Source organism: Pholis gunnellus (genome assembly GCF_910591455.1).
Source record: "Pholis gunnellus genome assembly, chromosome: 13".
In the NCBI taxonomy this organism is placed as follows: domain Eukaryota; kingdom Metazoa; phylum Chordata; class Actinopteri; order Perciformes; family Pholidae; genus Pholis; species Pholis gunnellus.
This window is the reverse complement of record NC_136540.1, coordinates 21297737-21314465: the sequence shown is the minus strand read 5'-3', so window position 1 is coordinate 21314465 and position 16729 is coordinate 21297737. Positions and strand designations below refer to the sequence as shown.

The window sequence follows — 16729 nt, the reverse complement described above, 5'->3', positions numbered from 1 at the left end:
TTGCCTTTAACTACCTGGCTATGGAGCTGAGGGGGGCTGTGAAACGAGCGGTGCATTTCTAATGTGTGGAAATGCACAGTGGAGACTACAGAGAACACCTGACCGTCAGTAAATTCTCAGGCTCAGTCCACGGGGAATTCATGCTTTATTATGAGCATTGTGTGCACACGGAGCAAACTACTGAAGGAGACATCCAGCATGTCAGTGAAACAGTTAACTCTCTTCCTTTGGATTCTCACCAGGAGGGAAGAGTCAGAAGGAAAAAAAACTAAAAAGGTTAGCTCACTTCAGACGGTGACGGGGAATTCCGAGTTCTGCCTCGGCCGTCTTTGCCAAGTCCATTGTGTTTGTCTCTTCCATGCCCAGACAATGAAAGGGTGTTTGAATTCTCGACACATATAGCATATTAAAAGTGTTACCTTTTATTGAAATAGTGAAACTGTGTCTGTTCATATTCATGTCACAAAGAGAATGATGCTTCTTCTAGAAAATCTTTGTTTATGTACATGATGAAGGCCTGGACTGTGTCCGAAATCACTCCCCGCTCACTCATTCACTATTCCCGAGACACGAAAGGCCTTTAAAACCACAAGTCTGTATTTTTGGTTTAAAAATGACCTCACCTTGAGTCAATCATGTTTACAAGCCATTCGTCCATTATTCATGTTTTTAAAACCGCTTCCATTTCCAGCATTTCTTTCCACATCCGTCAGGGTTGTTTGGTCACTCAGAGCCACCATACATGGAAACGTCATCATCCAAAACGGTGTCTGATAAGATGATTCACTTCGTTCATTCGCCTCTCAGCACAAAGCTCTTTATGACAAACAAAGTAAAGAACACAGAGATGCTAAATGTAAAGATAATTGTGGCAGGTGATTGCAGAGCAGCTTGGAATCGGTGATGATTGCAAAATATAGGATGCACGGAAGATTAGACACTGGTGATTGTGCTCTCGGCAGCTAAACAATAGCTTCTGCTAATGTCATTCATTTGCACACGCAATTTTGTATAATATATATTTATAGGCCTTATATAGGCAATTGCCAATTATTGTCTAATATTTATATTAGTATAACAATATAACTCCATATACTTAACTTGAATACTGTCAGACCTCCATCAAAGAGGCAGTTGACCGTTGAGTGATGGGTAAAATATGTAATGACGATAACATAATTGCAGAATGCAGTCCTGGCAGTAAATAATAATCAACTTTATTTAGCTTTGCGCGTGAGAGCTGACTCCTGCCTCGAGGTGCTAATCCCTCATAATAAGATGCCCGACGGAAGCACATATTTGGTCAAATACACATATTTGGGGTTTGTTACGGTCTCAACTGTTTTAGGCGTTGCTTCAATAAAGAGAGGAAAAAAAAAAAAAGCTAGATATTTGAAATCCCGGCACACATTTTCTGCATTCTTTAATATTCTGCGTGCCTGATGGGAAGCGTTGGCGGGGCCGTACGGGGCCGTACGTGGCCTGCGGGTTGCCAATTTGATGATCGCTGCATAAAAGCAGTCTCCTTTACTAAAGTAAAGTAACCTGGCATCTTTCCTGCTGTATCCAATTTTGAGTCCTTCATTTTGCTGATGGTTGTTTATTTTGATCATACAATATCTCGCTATGAAGGCAGTCATGATTCATAGTAGACCTCTTCCATTAACTATAGTCCTCGAGGATGATCAGTGCAATACTGAGTTCGGTCAGTCTGGAATCGACTGAACATGAATAAACACATTTCATTTTTCCCTCCATCGTGCCCGATATATGTATTTCACTGTTGCGTCATGGAGGCCATAACTATGCCAAAAGGGATAATTAATTACTGGAAGATTCAAATGTCATTTCTTCAGGGTGTTTCCCAGATATAGAGTGCAGCAGGGATGACGTATTTTTGCAGGCCAACAGGTAGTTAGCATTATGCTGGTTCCCTCCACAAAAAATCAATGAGATGTTTCCATTAGAATTTGGATTATTGTAGAAGATGAGATCTGTGGCTTACAAACATTTACATGTTTTGTCCATCGAGATAATCTTCACAAATAAACACCACTTTATGATTTTTGAAGCATTAACGCAAACAGCTAACATTAGGCTATAAAGGAACTGACCCACGGTCACATGAGAGCGAGTCTATATAGAGGCTGTGTGATGACTTCTAGTCGTCTCGTTGACAACTCGTTAGCAACCGTCTATTTTTTAGAAGCTTCAGAATTCGAGAGAGGGACATTTACTGATGTATTTGATATTGTAGAACCAAACGTTAAACTATCTTCAGCTTGTGTTAACCACTGACATTATTTCAGGCATCAAACAAAAGTCCCATTCAAAAACCTCATTAACTTCATTTGGAGGGAACCGGAAGTGAACAATGCTGACTCATTCCCAGGTTTTACTCGATGCATTTTGCACTGGAAAATTGTCATCATTGACAGATTGCTCATGTGATTAATAGAAGATTTGAACACAACGCCTGATGACTTCAATTAACTGGCCGACACGTTGTTTTGAGAAAGAAGGCAGGATTCCACCAGAGATATTCTACAGTGTGTCTCTCTGTGTTATTTGATAGTCTAGACAGCTGATGTGAAGTATGAAGAAATCAGTTTTTCCTGCATATTTCATGACTCCTGCATTATTTTACCATCTGTTTACCTCATAGCATACAGCAGTGTAGACATACATTTCAGTTTGCATGAGATTGTTTTGTCATGTACAGTAGGGCCGTGTCTTAGATTAGTATTAAGAAGTGAGAGTAAGAGGAGGCTGGCATTGAAATGACAGCTGGCAGCAGGGAAAGGAACAGTTCGAGACTTTGGCAGCAATGAGATTAGGGTTGTACCCGAATCAGAAATTGGCTGCTCAATATGAAGATTCAACTACTCTTTCTATTTTTTCATATAGATTATCTGGCAATCTGAAAATCTATTGGCATGGGTTTCAGTGAAGATTTTGAACACGTGTACATGGTCAAATGCGGCCCGCAATGGTTTCAAAAGGAACCGAAAATGGTTTTACACAGTCAGCGGGTGGGGTCCAGGTCTGCCCTCGGGGTCGGTGTGGGAGGATCCCCTCGTGGGACCTATCCTTGGTCCACTAGGACCAGCTTTAGGTCAGTCTGGAAATGCCAGGGGTGAAGGTGGCTCGTGGCTTTACAGCACCCACCCACTGGACCTCGCCTCTCTCCCTGCTACCTTGATATCAAGAAAACATTCAGACTTGAAACGGAATGAAAAGTGACCTGAATGAAATGATAGGTTGAGTTTTGTTTCTCTGCTAACGTGAGAAATCTATCATGGCAGAAAACACACTCTTGAATTGAAAAAGACAGACTTCTCCATACCTGTCACTCTCCCCATTCCTAGATGCACTCCCCATATCACAACAGCAGCCTCAGCTGGATCCCGCCTGTTATATCGGTCGGTGCAGGAAGAAGCAGAGCCCCTGCTCTGAAATGTAAAATCCAGCAGGTCTCGTGTCCAGCAGCATGACAGCCGGTCCATCCTGGACCAACACAGCTTGTTGTCTCTGGAGCCGAAGAAAAGATGCTGTTTCAAGCAGAATCACTTTAATCTTCTGTTCAGATACACTTGCTGTGCGGTTCATGGATATTGGGCTGCAGAAATATCTTGTCCCAGCAAGTAATTCAGTCTAGCATTGAGTATTGTTTAGTCTGCCTCCGGAGTGATAGAATGTATCCTGTTTCCATTGTGGGCATATCAAGTACAATCCTCTGCATACTTAGTGATCCCTCTTAATTATTTTCACTATAGTTAAGTCTTTTTGATTATTTTGAGACAAAACAAGTGAGTTGCCAAGATGAATATTTTTTTGGTCTGCATAGTTATGTAATAATAGAAAACTTAGTTTTGTTTTAAATCAAATCTCACTTATACGGCCCCTTTAAGAACAATCGTATCTTCAGTAACCAGTTTAGTCATTCTGAAAAGAGACATTGCTCTTGAATTTATCAAATGTACTGTTTAGCATTGTTTTGGCACCACAAGCCGAGGACCATCTAGTCCCATTATATTGGAGAGAAGGCAACAGTGGGCAACTCGCAGTAAAACAATCTAGACTGATGAATTGCACTACAGGTAACAGCACGAATCTGTATTTTTGATTTTTGGGGTGAACTGTTGCAACATAAACATATTGAAATCATTGATTTTAAAATGGACGGTAACAGTCAATATGTTGACATGATGCCGCCTGCATATCTTTGATGCCATTGGCTGTAAAATGGTCTAAAGTGAATAATATAATATAATAATTCAACTAGCTAGCTAGTGCTACAGCAATCTAGTTAGATAATGGTTATTATGTTATTGTGTTAGATAATGGATGTACATACTTTCTCAGAAATCTAACATTGACTTTTATTGCTATGTTGGGGCTTCTTACTCCATATCAGTTAATATGATATGGAGTAAGAGGAGTGCATATGATTCTCTTATTAACAATAAAAACTCTTTGTATATCTCACAGTAGTTTACTTTTTACTGTCAAAATATATCAAATTACCTCAGAACCACGTCTCAAGGTCTTTTGATTTCCTCCCACCAGTGAAATGACTCAGAAGCTATTCAAAGATGAGCCAGGCCACTGCAAGAATGAGTTGAACATAGTGCTGCACAAAAAAGTGTGACATGGTTTAAAACCAAACAGAACCACTCAGAAGCTTTGGATAGAGAGCTTGCTGAGGCCCACTTGAAAAACCACATCCTAGTGTTAGCCTTTGTGTAAGTGAAAGAGCATTTGAGCCTACAGCGGTTTAAGAAGCATAGTTCAGACGGGAGACACCATGTGCAGTACCTCACCACCTTATCTTTACTGCATTTGGGAAAATGGGCTGGAATATAATAAAGTGTTTCGCACAGTGATAAATATACAATATTGAAAATCATGCAGAGTATTAGCACGTTTAAAGGTTGATTCATGGAGAAATAGATGTTGCCATCAGCAAGGCTTTAATTGACAGTGATCAACTACGTGGAGCCCCGGAACCAACAAAAGTCCAATCTGTCTTTCATTTGAACTCCTTTATGATCATCTATATTTTCCTTAAGTCATAATGAGATGGGTGTGTGTCCATGACAGGGATTGTTCCAGTGCACGTGTGTGTGCCACATCAGTCTAGGTCTTAGCTTTTTTATTTTTCTGGCTCGAGAGCTTACCTGAACACGCTACACACTGAGCTCCAGCTTTTTTTAGCTACAGCTAAGCTTCTTCATATAGCTACATCAGCCAGTGAAGGATATTTGAATTTGAATTTTAATGTATTTTGATAGACGATGCTATTTATCATAGTTCAATACAGGGCATGAAACTGATGAGAGAGTTTGCTATTGGTCATTTTAAACTCTTGTTCCAAGTTGGGATTTTACATGTACAGTGTAATTAAAATATATCATATTTTATCATATATATATACTGCATATATTCAGTATATGTATGATTATATATTATAGTAATAGTAGCGAAAACATTTCGCTAACAAGCTAACAGAAGCTTAGTTAGTTAGCTAACAAGATAAATAGAATACATTTTAATTCATTCTATCAGATGATTGGAGGTAAGGGGGGAAATATAGATAAAAAAGAAAAGATATCCTTATATTTCCTTTTATACTCATTTAAAATAAAACTGATGAACTAGCAGTTTGCTGTCGCTAATTTTCGACTCTTGTCCCTTGTGTTTTTACATGTACAGTGTTAGTAGAATATACAGATTTCACTATCATATCTAATTATACTTATACTGCATATATATTCAGTATATTTATGATTAGATAATATAAAGTAATAGAGAGCTTAATAGTAGTTAGTCATTTTAGCCAACAAGCTAACATAAGCTAAGTTAGCGAGCTAACAAGTTAAATAGAATACATTTTAATTAATTTTATCTGATGATTGGAGTTAAGGAAAATAAAAGCTAAAAGCTATTATTTATATTTTATATTCTACAATTGTAAGTGTTTTAAGATTAAAAAAAGAAAATATGTCTTTTTATTTCCTTTTACATTCCTAAAACTAGTTCAATTTGTATATGTTGTGTGAAGTAGCATATAGTGAACATTTACACTGTAGCTGTACATTTATAATGTGGCCTACTAGATGTAGAGAAGTCTTTGTCAGTATGAGCAACACAGTGTGACTAAATACCCCCAAACACCTCAGTACAAACACTTGTATGTTCCTGGCTGCACCTTTATTCTCTTTAACTCTGTGATTCGTTTTGCACATCATTAGCCTCCATTTGGATAATCTCTTTTTATCCCACTACTCGGCAGACTTTTTTTTTCTCTCTTCTTAATGCAGCTCGATTCAATAAATAGAGGAATCCACTGGTGGCATTGAGGATTGGAACTCCAAAGCCCAGACTGGAGGAAATTAGACTGGCCTCTTTTTTGTTTGCCTATCCATCCTGACTCATCACGACGTGGGTATTTTTAGCAGTGGATTCCTGTTTGGCTTTTCCCCCACTGTTCACAAGGGCTATCATATTCTGTGAGACAGGGAGGAATGATCAATGTCAAATATCAGCCAAGAGTTGATTAAAGGGAAAGACACAAAGTCAGAGCCTTTTGTCAAGCTGGAAGTGAGATGTGTTGCAGCTGGATAGAGTGCTCATATTAGTGTAGACTAAATGTGAGTGTTTGTGCTGTGTTTTGTCTGGTTCAGCTGTCTGTATCAGCTGCATGCTCGTTAAATGTTAGGCTTAAACCCGTGCTGACGCCGCTCCAGCTCTGGTTACTCCTGTGGGAATACCTGCTATTGTCATTGTGAGCCCCTCATAATTCCCCGGAATTAGCCTCAAACGGTTTAAGTTCGGCTGGCCCGATAAAAGCTGCAAGAACCCCGAGCTTTGTCACTTCCACTGCGTTTGAGGGTTCTGCTTGTGACACGTCTCCTGAGCCTGAGATTCTTTTGTCCTGCATGTAAACCTGAAGCATAGCTGAGGTTGGTTCATCGTGGTCCGATACAGTAGTGTAACCCCCCCCCCCCCCCCGCCACCTCATACTGTCTGACTGTTAAGGTGGTCCGGTGACCAGATATCCTGTTTGTCAGGAGAACAGAAGTCTGATTGTCGCACATCCTGCCGGTCAGTGATCTGTGGCGCATACAGCTGCCGGGCATCAGGATTTATTTAGCTTCTATTGTATGAGCTTGGAAACAATCACACTCTGTATCTTCAATGCCAGGGAATGAATTTGAAGTGTGAGGTTGCTGGGTTGGTTGCCATTAAGCGTGGGAGATTCCTGCGAGTTCTGGGCGCACACGCCACGGGCGTTATCATGCAAAATTAATTATTTGCCTCTTTTATTTTTTTAATGTCCCCCCGAATCTCAGTGCAGTAAAAAACCTGCCTGTGTTTTATTGAGACGAAATTATGGTATAATGTCACTTTTGCTATTAGCCCTGAGTCTGTGCATGCCAATTGATCCTGCTGTTGTCATAGCAACATGAACCACTAAACCTCTGCGCAGCTGTTGTTATGGAAGCCCTTGAACAGCTGGGGGGCTATAGCTGCAGAGGGATTGTGGGAAACGGGTCTTTTGGTCCTCCCTTCACACCTTGACCCTGCTAGCTCCTGCTAGCGAGAAAAGAGGAGGATTTGGGAATCTTAAAGATGTCCATCTGGAGTTTTCTCTCCGCTGCACTGAGCCTCCATATGATCAGAGAGGAAGTTTAGCAGAAAGTAGTGAATATTTAATCATGTCTGTGTCTTCTCCAAACCTGCTTTGCCACAAACGCGAGCGGTGAAATCAAATGAGTCAAATGAGAATAGATTCCCTCCTAGGGCTTCCCTGATGCATCGGAGCATGTCCCATTATTGATATGAGCAAATGTTGTACACAGTGCAGCAATAAGACAACCATTTCACAAGAAGCACAACTTGTCTACAATAGTCCAATTCATAACAATGCTGTAATGTAACATTTAACATGTAACGTTTGATTTAATGCAGAATTCAATGACTGTGGATGTGTGTATCAGGATTCATATATTGTGGAAGAAGTACCCAGATTCCTTACTTAAAGGTTCGGTGTCTAGCATTTATGGGGATATATTGGCATGAAATACAAGATATATTGGAATATAATATTAATAAGCATGTTTTCTTGAGGTTAAAATCACCTGAAAATAAGTGGTTGTGTTTTAGTTACTTTAGAATGAGCCCTTTATATCTACATACGGAGCAGGTCCTCTTCACAGAGCTGGCCATGTTTCTACAGTAGCCCAGAACGGACAAACCAAACACTGGCTCTACATAGGGACATTTGCGCTTTTGCGTCGTCCACAGTAGTTAACCTAACATATAAATTTAAAAAAAGGAGAAAGAAATGTGTCAAACGTGATCATCAGCTTTCCTCAGAGCCCAAGGTGACATATCCAAAGAGATTTCATTTCAATTATACAAAACAGAGAAATGCAGGCAACTAAGTAGTTGCTGTAATATTTTCTGTTAATCGACTTAATGCATGAATGTTTAAGCTCTACAAATCAGATCTCCTCTATAGACTGAGGAGCTCTGCCTGTGGCGACCAATAGCAGAGGCCCTCATGAACCTTTTATTGAGCTCTTTATTGGATTGATAGTACCAGCACTGTTAATGTCTTCAGTCGTCATTTTGTAGTATGTTTCTGTTTCTTTTTCTGCTGCAAAAATAATTTCCTCTTTTAGGGCTATAAAGTTCAAGATTGAATTGTCTACAATTGTCTACAACAATCCTTGAGAAGCTTATTTTGCATATACAATCTGAATCTGCAAAGTAGCTGTCAGATCTATGTAGGGGAGTACAAAGTACAAGAATTGATTTTTAGTGGAGTAGAAGTATAAAATAGTAAGAACGTAAAATACAATATACTGACTGACAGTATATTCGTAACTGTGAACACACATAGAGGCTGCAGTGTGAGTGATAGGGGGCAGATTCAGGAATGCTAATGTTTCCTCTGCGGCTTTTGTGAGGAACACGGTGATTATACCTCCAGCCCCCTGGGTGGAGCCCCTCACTGCACCGGCTCCCGCTCTGGTTTGCTTTGACGTCAACAGGAAGGTCAGCTGGGTCCCAGAGGGGTCATGCGAGAGATGGCGAATGGTGTGTGTGGCGGGCTTCAATATACAGAGACGCTCCTCCAGGATCCCAGACGGGGCCGTAAGGGATGACCGAGGGAGGAAGGGCCCTTGGAGCTTAGGCAGGGCTTCGGAAAGGATTACTGAAAGGCTAAAATGTTTTCTTTGTGGCCGTAAGAAACCTAAGAAATGCCCTCACCCAAATCTCCCATGGTCTGAGGGGGCTGTTTGGAAGTGAAACTCAAGCTACATCCTAAAGACTTTCTCCTCTTCTCTGGCTTTGAGCGTGTCTTTACTGTCATAAACATGCCCAATTTTCTTTCAAAGTTTCAAAACTCCACATCTTTTATTGTAGCATCGTGGAAATAAAGCCAGGTCCAACCAATAGCTGGATTTCCCTCCAAATAAAGAGCGAGTGGATGGACTATATGGGATTGGAAAGAAAATGTCTGGACCTCTGTTTCCAAAACAACATTAAATACATTTTATATGTGTAGTAGCTTTTGTGAATAAGTGTATTACTACGTAATAGAGCACCAGCTGCCACAATCCTGCTTTTTGTTTTCAGTTGAGAGCTTAAAAAATGAAAACTTGTTCAACACTAATTCTTGAAAACGATCTTCAGAAAATGGTTCTGCAATTTCCTCATAAAATCTTTGGATGTTTATCCGTTCTATGTTCAATGAACCACCTTATTTGCCTCGTCTCAAATGATGTAAACACTCCTAATTGACTTTTCTTAAAATTTGCATGACAGTGGGATAGAATATTCATTTTTTTATTGTTTTTTCACTTGCCCCGCATTTAGAGAGATGGATAAAACTCTGAAAAAAGAGAGCTGTTTCTCCACAGCTTTCATTCAAGTCCCCCCCTCCACTAGCCTCTGGCAGTACCTACCTACCACACACACAGTAGTCCCCACTGAGCTCTGCGGGACCGGGTAAATACCATCCCTTCAGAGGCTCTGTGTTAGCAGATTGCTGGAGGTAGGCGGCCTGCTGTGAGGCCCGGCCACGCTCCCACTGTTTTGGAGGGGCTTTAAGCGAAAGATCAGGTGTCCAGCCCTGAATGCTTGATTGAACTTAAATCTTTTGCATGTGCACCATAACTCTCTCTGCTGTGCTACGCTCCGTGTGGCTCAGACATGGCCAGCCAGTCTGCTTTAAGGAATCTGAGTCACAGAGGCTCTCTGACCTCTCTGTTTTCACCAAATCGTTTATGATAATCAGATGCATTTTGTTTGTACTGGTGGGGAGCTGCATTAAATGATGAATTGACTGTAAACCAAGTTACTATAAGGCAATAACAACCTAATACAAAGCAATAAAGCACACATTTATATATTGACGCCATACAAATCACCTATTTCTGTAAACAATCTGAGTCCAGATTAAGTTATTGAAGAGAGAGCTTCTTAATAAATTCAACTTTCAACCAAAGTTTGACAATGCAATGGCTATTTTATTAGTAATAATAATGGAGGGGTGGGCGGGTGGAAGTGTAAAAATGTTTTCTTGACCTTTGGAAATAGTCATTTCGGAAATTTCAGAAAAATATTAAATTGTGCTCTTTTTTTCTGAGCTTCTTCTGAGGAAGACCCTGAGAAGCGTTTGAAAGATTTGAATTTGTCAAAAGTGATTTATGTGGCTTTGGTCTCAGACGCATACTGTGTTGCCATGGCATCCCTGGTTTGAGTGCAACAAGGGTCCCGCATGTTATCCGCTTGTTTCCTGTCAGTCTCAACTGTCTACCGTTAAAGAACATACCACGACTGGAATAATGTGTGAATGGTAAACAATCAATTCTATCAGTTTTAGGTTCATGATTAACATTTAGTGTTTACTTTATTAAAGGAAAAGGCTGGTGTATTCTATATATTTTGTTATCGTCAACAAACCCCACGAAGAGACCAGAACCAGCAGTAAATAAATCTTCTCTTATTTCGACTCAATCTCACGTACGCCGTCCTGCTGCCACAAACACTCACTAGAGCGCCATGTGTGGATTAATCTGCTGCTGAAAATAGTCCCCCACAAATGCACTATTTCCTCCTGTTTGAGTTGCATTTGCTAAAAACTACAGAGCCCAGCAGTTTTAGAAAATTAAAGATTAATAAAAAAAAGAAAAGAATATACTAATATACATTTGTGTGGGCCCCAGTGGGCTGGGGTCGAGAGCCACAGACATGCTAGGGAAGTCATAAAGTATTGACGGATGCACATTGTTGGTTTTGGTCTTTCCATCAGTTTAACACCAGCTTTATCCTCCAAACGTATCAGTTGTGGCATGTGAAGCAGACTGATTCATTAACCACTGCCACTGTGTCCGCACCGATACTGACGCTTCAGAGTCCATCAGTGCTCTTGTGATTGCGAGGCGTTCTATCAGGCGAAGATAATGACTTTCTGTCCCACCAGTAAAGTAGTGGAGTTCAACATATACTGCATCCCTGCTGGCATAGACATCTTTTACAGTTTTTCCACTTACCGTCTGCATGCCGCCATTTTTAATGTCCTTTTCAGTAATAATGCTGACCTTATTAAGTTGTATAGCTTAAACGTTGTCATCTGTCTACAGGCTCTGTGTGGAGAGTTGGATAGAGGGCCGAGGAGCAGAGAGCAACACTCAAAGCTGCTGCGTTGCTGTGGGCAAGCCAACTGTAAGTTGGCAGTTGCCGTCCTATAAACCTTATGATAAACTAGATGTATGCTTGTGTTTGTTTAAGTGTCATTAACAAAGCTGTGTGTAATGTGTTTCAGAATAGAAATTCAGTTACAAGCTGGTAAAAACCTGAAGATCAGTTCAATCACTTGAGCACATGTTCTTGACATTTCTTTAGCCTCTAAATTTAATTTAATTTTTGTGCTCGTATCTTGCTGGAACTTCTATAACTGTGCTTTTTAAATGATTGATGATTCACTCTCTAACAAACACACTATTTGCTTACAGTAGGATGAATAAGAATTTGGGTGATTTTTATGTCCGACATTGAAATCGTAATGCTGTTCCTCAACTCGCACTGTACATAGTAAAAGTTGTATAATGTTTTCCACAAATGTTATATTCCTGAACAAGTCCATGAGACCATGTGACCCCAGGCAGTGAACGTGTCTGCTTGTTTTTGGTCTTGACAAGAAAAAGTGAGACAATGGCAACCAAAAGTAAATGCAAATAAGCTCAAATAAAAAATGACGACCATTTCTTTCTGATGGCTTCCATTGTTTTCAAGTAGGAACTATTGCTGTCAACAGAAAGATGTCTGAGCTCTAACATTATTTCTCAGACAAGATAATGAAGTGTTCATGTTGCAGTAGCTCTGATAACTAGCAGTGTGTAGCGTGCTGTGATGACTTTAGTTAATGTTGCAGCTAACAATGCTGTCACAACACATGCTCTATTTAGAATCAAGCAAAAGCAGATCATGAGACAGAGGACTATCACAGCCAGTTATTAATACTAATGTGGTTTTGACATATGGGGATTAGAAGGCTTAGATCATTCACAAGGAATGGCTTGTCAGAATTGTCCTGTTGTTTGTTGTTGTTGTCCACCTCCACCTTCACTCCTTCCAGAGACAATGATATTAGAAATTAGGTGGAAATCGCAGTCTAGAAGCATTTTTGATTTGGAGAGTTCCTAGTATTTGAGACTCAACCTGGAACCCGAATCGGGCTCGGTCCAAATTCTCTTCAGTCTAACCAGGTCTAGGGTCTGCATGTCTACTGTGTCAGTATGTCTGTTACACGATTTGGTGCAGACGTGCCTCCATGTGTGCATCATAATCACTGCAGGAGAAATGTGTTGTGTGTAGGAGCATCATGTTTCTTGTTCTTTCTCTATATTGATATTTTTGGGTGAACTGCATTTTGAATTGTGTCTAACTGTCATTAGGTCGGGTCTGACTGCTCTCTGGTCCATTTCAAATTGGGTCTCGTTGTTTGGGTAGGGTTTTCATCATTTGGATCAGTATCTGCAGCTGCCCAGTAACACCAGTCTTAAACCGTGGATTCAATTCGTTTTCTCAAGGGAGCATTGACAGTCACACTGTTGAGGGATGGGTGTTACACGTTTCATTTTGACACAGCTACATCTCTAGGAATATACGTATTGGAATATAGGATCAACATTGGATGATTCGGTAACTCGCAGTTTTCATCCGACATTCATATGAAGCACTGATGTAGCAAAGCGGATAGCACCAATTTGGAGGTCAGGTCGGCGGTTGGGTGTGTGGTGCGCTTGACTTTCATGCAGGAGAATGGAGCTTGCATCTCATCACAGATCTAGCGGAACTATGATCCTTCCCACAGCTCCACCAAGTGTTTGTTGCCCAACCTCAGTTTATAAGCCATAAAACAGTCTTTCTGAATGATAGCCATGTGCAGATATTGTAAAAAGGCATTGGACCTTGGACCTAATCCAACGTTTTACCAAAGCGTCCATTGACGATCTTGTAAAGACAAGGTTGTTGCACAACAGCAGCATTTCCCCTGCTGGCTCTAGGGTTCAGACTTGCTATCCTCTGTCATTATCCTACTCATGTAACATCAACCCCTTATTATGAAGTGTTGTTTTTGTCAAATTCTTCTAAATCCTAATTTAGTCTTTGCAGTCAAATTCTGTAAATGTCCTTCTATTGTGAAGGGGCCGTGGACAGAATAAAAGCTAGGACAAAAGGGGGATCTGCGCATACATGGAAGTCTCTCGTCGAATGCCAGCGGAGGTCTGGTTATACTGAGCCATTTGTCTCTTCCTACACACAGGCCAGACTAATCGCACAGTTAGTCTCCACGTCCTCTCGGCCCCTAAGTGTTCCCCGTTGCTGCCCTCCCTCTCCCCACCCAGAAACCTCCAGCACGACTCCCACTAAGGATTGTTTTACGCTTAATTTTGTTAGACTTAATGAGATTTCACTAATTAAATCTCCTCCTGGTTGGAGACCCCCCCCCCTACATTGCCCCCCTCAATTCCACTCACAATCACTTCAGCCCATGGGGTGATTGCTTGTAGAGCTATTTTAGACAAATAAACTTTTTCATGAAGAACAGGGGCAGTGGGTTGCACAAGGACAGGCCTGTGTTACTCCGTGGATTTCCAATTTCGCGCCAAGATGCTCCGCTGCACTTGTGATTGCCAATAGGTTTTCAAATCTGAGATGAGGTGCTGATGAGTATGTCTACTAGTGGTAAAGTTCTTTGTAATATCTCGTTGCCTGTTTTGATGATTGATGGTCCTTTACATGGGTTAAGGATATTTTCTTACAGCTTGAACTCGACAAAATGCTGGAAATGCACTGTTTCCATCAAAACCTATATATTGTAGCACAGTAGCCAAAGCTTAAAAGCAAATCCAAGTGACTCACAAAACGCACCCAGGTCCCTAATAATAATCCCTGCATTAGCAGTATGGCAGCACTAAAAGGGAAGTGCTGAAGGGTGGGACAATCTCAGCCCAAGCAGTGGGGCCTTGGAGGTCATTGTTGACAACAGCCGCTTGCCCCGCTATTGTGGACGACCCTCTGGGACTCACACACTGGCTATTGTAAGAGCCAGCCTCCCGTTTCCCGTTTGAGCCCTGTACACCCGCTGCCAGCTCCGCCGCTTGGTTCTTCAGCCAAAAACTCCATTATAGCCCTTACCCCTCTCTCCCTCCCAGGCCTCTGTGGCCATTGTAGCCCAGCTCCCCCATCCCCTGCCTCAGTTATGCACACACACACACACACACACACACACTCCGTCCAGCCTCAGAAGCCCCTGTGCTGTGTGGCCTTCGGGTGGGCGAGCGGGCAGCGTGCCCGTTTGAGATGGGAGTGCTTCCTTGATGAAGGCCCGCGCTGATCGGGTTTCTGCCACCTGTCATTCAGCTTAGGAGGCAGGAAAGGGGGCAACAGCGGTGGTGGGCGGTGGGAGTGAGGGGCGGGGTGGAGTCGGGGGGTTGATAAGAGAGATGCCATGGCAATCTGGCACCAAGCCTGCAGCCTGCTGTTGTTTCGGCATAGCCTCCCAGATTCCCCAAGTAGTCCTTTTGGTTGAGGCAGTGGCGAGTTCCCCGTTTGATCTAATAATCAAGTAATCCGATTACACACATTGTTAGATCATTTTTTTTCTAACTGTACTTAGCGTTGTCGTATACTGTATATTTCACATGAAATGCATTTGACTGAATAGCACAAATCGTTGAGTGTTCAGTGCACTTCATGGCCTCTGAGGTCCTACTCTTTTTGTTGAGTACTGAACGTTTCACAGCCTACATTTATACGTGTTACATTGTCTTTACTTCAAATGAAGGCCAAGGTCTCAGGTTTTCTTAAAGTTACAGCGTGTTCATCTGTACTGTGACATATTTCACAGTGAAACTGAATATTTGAGTTGTCTACAGTTACAAGAGGGATTTAAATCAACTCCTTTGCATTTAATTGGACAGCTAAAATGTGAACAAGCTTAGAGTTTGAAATGGAAATCAAAAATGAAAAAGTTTTGCCTCCTGATATATACATATTACAACATGTATTTCTTCCTGTCTCTCCATTTTGCTCCTTTAGCTACAATCGACAAACAGGGGATGATTGTTTGTGTACGCCCCTGTGTTGGATGAGTCATCAAACAAAGAATAGACGGGGATTTGTTTTAAAAATCTTCTGATGCTGATTTGTTTTTACATATATTTGGCTTATGACAAAATAACAAGATGACAATTAACACAGGAAACGGGATTACAACTGGGAAATGTATTTTTTAATTCCACTGGGTCTTTAAACCTCATTTTCATTGAGTCATACCATATCTAGTCTTTTCCAGACATGTTTTATGTAGATTCTATTTTATTACTTTATTGACTTGTTTCATATCCATCTTAAAAAGCACACTATGGTCCATATATACATATGTCTTTGTATTGTTGGACAATACCTAATCATGGGATGTTTGTACAATGATCGATCGTGCAAAAGTCCAAGTGAGTCAAACTAATGAGCACCAACTTTAACCATCTAGCTTTAATGTTGCCATAGCGCCATCTGTCATTAAATGTTGCAATTTGCAATTTTGCAATCAGTTGAAAAAAAAATGCTGTTTCATTGGACAGTAGGAATAAACAAATCTAACTCATGGAAAACCTAGTTGAGTGGGAGTAAGTGTGGTAAATATGGTTAATGCATGTTGGACCAAAACATAAATATATATTTTGCTAAGAGTTGCAATTCAGGAATTAAGAGCAAAAACCTCATACGACCCCAGTAGCCCAATACACATGTAGGTTCATGCTATGCTATCCACACCAGATGCTACCAGTGCTTCCTTAAATCTATTAAATCTAATATTTATTAAGAATTAAGAATCTTTAATGGTTTCTCCTGATGTCCTGCTAATGAACACACAAACAGACCAACAGATCATAACCTCCTTGGCGAGGAACAAAATAACATAACCTGCTGTAATTCGTCACAGGACTTCATCTCCCAAACACAGTATGCTATTACAAATTGGATGCTAGCGGAATGCTGGCAGTAAAGTGTTTATGGCCTCATTTAGCCTTGCTCATGGAGAGAAATTAATTTGCCTTTCCTCCTGAGTTTGAGGAGCAGGTTTCCTCCGTTGTGACTTTAGCGCTGCCAGGCTCATGTGCTCATTCTGTGAGATTTTAGTTAA

General features: G+C 41.0%; 1 protein-coding gene across 1 annotated transcript in view; it reads left to right on the top strand.

Moving 5' to 3' along the window:
- Positions 1-16729, top strand: part of LOC306705345 (homeobox protein PKNOX2-like) — a gene marked incomplete at its 3' end in the record, with an annotated part of 95477 nt that overhangs the window by 12815 nt on the left and 65933 nt on the right. The window contains exon 2 of the mRNA XM_079172076.1: positions 11661-11742. The remainder of the gene's footprint in view (positions 1-11660; positions 11743-16729) is intronic.